The following is a 5784-nucleotide window of genomic DNA, read 5'->3' on the forward strand; positions in this document are numbered from 1 at the left end:
AAAAAAATGTTTTTGTTCCCGTGTATGCGCGCGCATTCTGCATCGTGGTTTTACTTGCGACTTCTATCGTCCTTATTTTATGGCAACTAAAGCTGACATCCTTGTTGCAAAAATAGGACATTTTGTTCCCAGCAGAGCATAGACAGGGTCTTTATCCTTGCTCAATTGCTAATATTTTCGTATGCTGGATGTTGCGGCCGGGCGGGGGCTCCTGATCCGATCTCCGTGGCCTCCGACATACGAGTGGCAGCGTGTATGATGCGAGCGGCCAGCCGCTGTTGCAGTCGTGAAGAAGTCCAGAAGCCGTAGGCTAACGTAACTGTTCACTTCATAGCGAGAGGTAAGCCGAAGCCAAAGAACAACGCCCCGACGGGCGAGGTTACAATACTGGACTCGAGCAGAGCGACAGCATCGATTCGCTGCTCAAACAGGAATGGTTTAAAACGATTGCGGGGGATGTTTATACCCAAAAGCGGTAACGGTCAAACGCAACAAGCGGCAACACGCCACGAACGTCACAGACACACACAACGCTCTTTCTAGTGTTCGTTAGTTGTCGGTAGCCTCCGCGCACGTTGAGTCCTGGGAGAGGGGAGAGAGGAAGACTCCGTTGCGATCGACGGGACCTGTATGTACTTGAAGAGCGTAGAGACGAGCCTCGCCGGTAGCCGCCGAAGTTTTGAAATGCGCCCAAAGCGAGGCGTCTGACGCGGCTTGTCGCAACTTGTCCCCGACATGATTGCGCCTGACGGCAGAAAGGCGCACGAGGTAGCTTCGCCGCACAGCCGTGGAGTGCTGCGGGAAAGTTCGGAGGCGCTAGCCGATTCGTAACAGCTTCTCCGCCGGGGGTCCGAGATCCTGATGGATAAAGGTATTACACCGTTGTCCGGAGGGATGCTGTCGATGTGAAGTGTTCGGCAGGCGCTCGACTCCAGGCCTGCTCTGTACGACACCATGCTGGAGCTTCACCGGGCGGGTCACTGGACGAGTAGTAGCTCCCCAAGAATGTCTCTGGCTTGGTCAGGCAAGCAACAGAACACAGCAAGACACAACCGCATCACCGGCAAGTGCGAAGACAAATCCATACTGAAGCTTTACCAGGCTTTTAGTTGCGATAAAAATTTCGCGAATAACTAACTACTCTAGTTATATTTTTGCCCAGCAGTACTTTAGACAAGTGAAAAACTTGAAAGGTGACATTTCGCGTGATTGTAAATGTCCCACACAAAAAGAAATGTAATCGTAATGGGCGAAACCTGATTAAGGAGAAACAATGAAATTTAGAAAGTCTGGCGTCTACGGGCCATTTCTTGCCTTAAAGGAGCCAAGAATAGAAAATGCAAGTTGGTTTTATTCGAAAGATTTCGTGGTTTATAGTGCCCCCAGCGCTTGTACGGATACAAAGGGTGATTTATTCACTGAAAAAATAAACAATTCAGGTTAAAATTTTGATTTTCCCGCTCAATCGTGCGTTTTCGTGGTCCCAAATAACATCACGAGAACCGACCGCTCTGCAGCCTACAGTACCTTCATTCACGCATCCGCCGTACAGGGTTGAGACACGTATACGCTGGCGCGGCCATTTTCGGTTGCTCGCTCGCCGCCGAAGCAAGTCATTGTGTCAAAACCGCGCCAACATTATCGCCGCAACGCGGTTTACTGAAGAAGTTTGAATCATATTGTCTGTTTCGCGTTGCTAGGTATCGTGGGAAACGAAAAGAATAACGCGTTGAGCCCGTTGGCCCAATTGCGGCGTCACGGGACCGTTCAAAGGTTGTCTCCACCCTTTACAGTGGTGTTGGTTTGTTCCCGCGTTTCTTTACGTTCCGTAACGTAGATGGCGCCACCATACCGTGGCAAGCGTTTGGTTTGTTTTTGCCCGCATTTAAACCTGGCTTGTTTTTGTTCTGGGAGAAAATATTCGTTCCCTGAAACAGTGCTCGCTCGACAAATGGGGTCCCGTAAGACACCGTTGCTTGCGTCAATCGGCCAGTGTCGTCTGAGACAACCCCAAGCCCGTCCGGTAGTGCTGTGCAGCTAAACCAAGCATGCTGTGCGCAGTACGGACAGGAGAACGCATCAGTCCTTCTATGTTTACATGTGCTTTCGTAACTTCCACTGTTTGTCCCACCATTCTTATTGCTTTGTAAAGAATGTGCCGTAAATTTAAGCGCAAATCGCTCGTTCGTCTAGTTTGTAAGCTCTACCTAATTTGCGTCTGCTTCTGCCAGACTCCGCCAATCGCAGAGCTTAGCTCATGTGACATCATAGATTCTGTTGCGGGAAATGAGCTGGTGGGTCGCATGACCTTTCCTGTTTTTCCTAATTATGTAGCTTATTTGAGGGAAGTTTACGTTAAAAGTGGTGTCAGTATGATTCTAACGAGACAATCTTTTGAATGAACCAAACTTGTGTTTTCTCTTCATGGCTCCTTTAAGGACTCCGACTTAAGCCATCAGCATTGCCATTCAATTTCCCCTTTTTGTACCGCACTTTAGGTGCTGCCGTTCTCTGAACGCTGCTGCAACCTCGTGAGAGGACACCGGCCGTTCGCTTCGACAACAGTCGAGCGCGCGGAGGAGCGAGCGAGATTTTCCAGCGTTCAAACGTAAGGCGCGCAGTCCTTTTTGGAGGCGGCGTTCCCTTGGCGCGATGCGAGCTTAAGGCTTTGCCCCTTGGCATGCCCGCACTGAAACACGCGCCACAATTACGTGCGGAATTTTTCCCTCTATCCTTCTTGCTCGCCTTTTCACCAACGCGTTCGGCAAGCGGACATCGGAACGTGTTTACGTTCTGTCCTCTAGGCTGATCGGTTCCCGACTTCGGCTCAGCCACAGGCGCCACCGAAATCTCAACTAGCTTAGCCCATATTGGCCTATCGTCGGGAGAATCAGCTGGGAGTGACAAGGGCACGACGTGCTCATTAGACACCTCGTAGCTTCCAACAGACCCTATCTCGGCGTCCATCGCCTTTTTCGCAACACCTTCAGAAAGCGAACACCGAAGGGTGTTTTCGTTCTGTGTTGCGGCTGTCAAGGCTACACTAGATTCAAGCTGCCCTCTCTCAAAAGACGGCTCAGCCGCCCCAGACACGTGAATCTCTACGAGCTCGGCTGGCCGTTGCTCGAGGTCAGTTACCTGAGCTGGTGGCAGGACGGAATCGGCTTGCTCAGTGGCGAGATCGTCACGACTCCCAACTGATCCGTGCAAACCGTTCGCTGCCTCGGCTGCAGGCTTTCCCACCACGTCGCTCGTTTCTGCACTACCGTCCGAAGGAACAACTTCCATTTCAGCGGACTTGTGCGGCCTTTCGGTAACCTCGTCGTTTACGCAGTCCTGCGAAACGTCGCTACCTCGCGAAATGTTCACGTTCAAGTCGGTCGCCGTTCCCAAGGCCTCCCGCGAATTTGACCCGTCCGAACACCCCGCCGAGATCTCCAAAACAAACGCCGACACATTATCGCACTCAGTGGACACGCACTGCCCTCTGCCGCCTCTGCCGACAGTTTGAGCTAATGCGCCGTCGTTATCTCTCTCAGCAACCTTGCCGCGCTGCTGGGCCGCAACCGTATCCGCCGACTCGCGCTCCCGAGCGTCTGCTACTGGCAGCGCTGGCACGGTGCTTTCCCCGAAAACGAGGTCTTTTTCGAGCAACAAATCAAACTCAGGCTTCGCTTCTTCCTGCTCGAGTTGAATTTTGTGCTCTAGAGTCTTGTTCTCCCGTTGGAGTCTCTCTCCCTCGAGCTCCCTTCTTTCCTGTTCAAGGCGCTCGAGCTCGAGGTCATACCATCGCATCTTTTCCTCGTGTTTGAGTTCCAGATCGCGTATTCTTTCCTTGCGTTCCTGTTCTTGTTTCTGCCACTCGAGCTCCTGTACTTGCTTTCTTTCGTCGCATTCCTGCTCTCGTTTCTGCATCTCTAACTGCTCACGCTGGCGCTCAGCCTCTGCCTCCGCAGCCTGACGTTTAGCCTCTGGCTCGGTGGCCTGACGTTTCGCTGTCTCCCTGCCATTGATCAGCTCAATGCATTCCGACAGCTCCTCATCGTCAGCCCCGATAGCGAGTATCGCCTGTATCAGCTCTGGCTTTCTCAGCGCGTCCGTAACATCCAAGAGCAACTCTTTTGCAAGCTCCAACAACTGCGGTTTTTTCAACGCTTTCAAATTCATGGCCGGTCTAGAGTACAGCTTTCCCACTGCTCCAAAAATGTTTTGCGTGAATAACCCACGCGACAATTACAACTGCTTTTTAAGCCAACAGGGTAACAAACCCATAAGTTTCCATAATATACCGACAGAACGCGATACCTTCGTACAAATGTTACTTACATGATCATTCCATGACAATGTATTATTGAAAATAACACCCAAGAAACTTATTGAGGGGACCACTCAAGAATGGATTCTTGTGATAGAAGTACTGGATCAAAATGTGACAGCTTATTTTTTGCTTTAAATAATACACATTTTGTTTTATTGACATTTAGTTTTAGTTTATTTCCTATTAGCCATATGGATAATTCCTGAAGCCACAAATTTGCATTATTGGTAATGATTTCGAGGTTGGGTCCAATAAAGAAAACATTAGTAATCATCTACATTAAGAACTATTGAGGGGTACGGGGTAGATTAACTACACCACTAATATACAGCAAGAATAGAAGCGGCCCCAAGATAGATCCTTGGGGAACACCACTCCGTATCGTTCCGAAACTGGATGCAACGCCATTTACAATGGTGCATTGCTTCCTAGAATCTAAGTAACTACTAACAAGATCAAGTGCCACCGCCAACTGCAATTACGAGGCTTGACAATGTCTGACGGTTATGACATATGTGTATCTTGTAACGCTGCCATTCCAGAAAACAGTGTATTTGTCACCTGTTCGTCGTGTGACAACTGCTACCATACAGGAAACTGCTCAGGTCTGTCAGCTAGGTCCCTAAGAAAAAAAGAAGACAGATGGAAGTCTGTACAGCTGGAAATGCACAGTATGTGTGCCTTCTGGAGAGCTAAATGGCTCGCGTCCTGCTGTCCAGTCCTCCTCAGATGAAAAGGGCCTTGCAAATTAGATGGCAGCTATACGCGAGCAACTTGGCAGACTGATGCCTCTAGCTGCGAAAATTGATTCCCTTCTTGAATTTGAGGATACAGTCACTGATCTAAAAAATCAGTTGAATACATGTTTGCGAAGTACGAAGACGTTCTGGCTAACTTATCAAAACAAGACAAATAAATCGAGGGTATCAAAACCCGCCTTGCACGCGGGGCAAGGTGTCGACTGAAAGAGAAGTGATACAGCTTCGAAGGCAAGTGAACTATCTCAAGCAGTAGGACCGTAGGCAGAATCTAGAGGTACATGGCATACCGCAAAACAAGGGCGAACGTCTGCTAGAAATGTCCAATTTCGCGCTTTTGTAACCACTAAGCAGACGCCATACTCAGCTGCTCCTTACCTCACCGCGGCTAGACGGCTGGGTGCAGTTAGCGGCTGGGTGCAGTTATTTTGCAGTTAGCACTTTGCATGTACCACGTAGAACAGAAGTACACCTTTGACCATGACGATCGCATGTCAAATATTATCAGTGCCAGCAGCGTGGTTACTTGAATATAAATGCGGTAAATTACCAATAATGTGAAATTAAGCAGCGTCAGAAATTAAACATATGGGTTTCTGACACAGCTAAGGCCAGGCAATAAAGAAATATTGTTAAAATGGCAGCCTTACTCTGGTGGGAGACACAAGCTAAGAAACCTCACAATTATTTTAAGGCCTTCTGCAAATA

Source organism: Haemaphysalis longicornis, unplaced genomic scaffold (assembly GCF_048455015.1).
Source record: "Haemaphysalis longicornis isolate Haplotype H1 unplaced genomic scaffold, Haemaphysalis longicornis Haplotype H1 scaffold_1, whole genome shotgun sequence".
NCBI classification, from domain to species: domain Eukaryota; kingdom Metazoa; phylum Arthropoda; class Arachnida; order Ixodida; family Ixodidae; genus Haemaphysalis; species Haemaphysalis longicornis.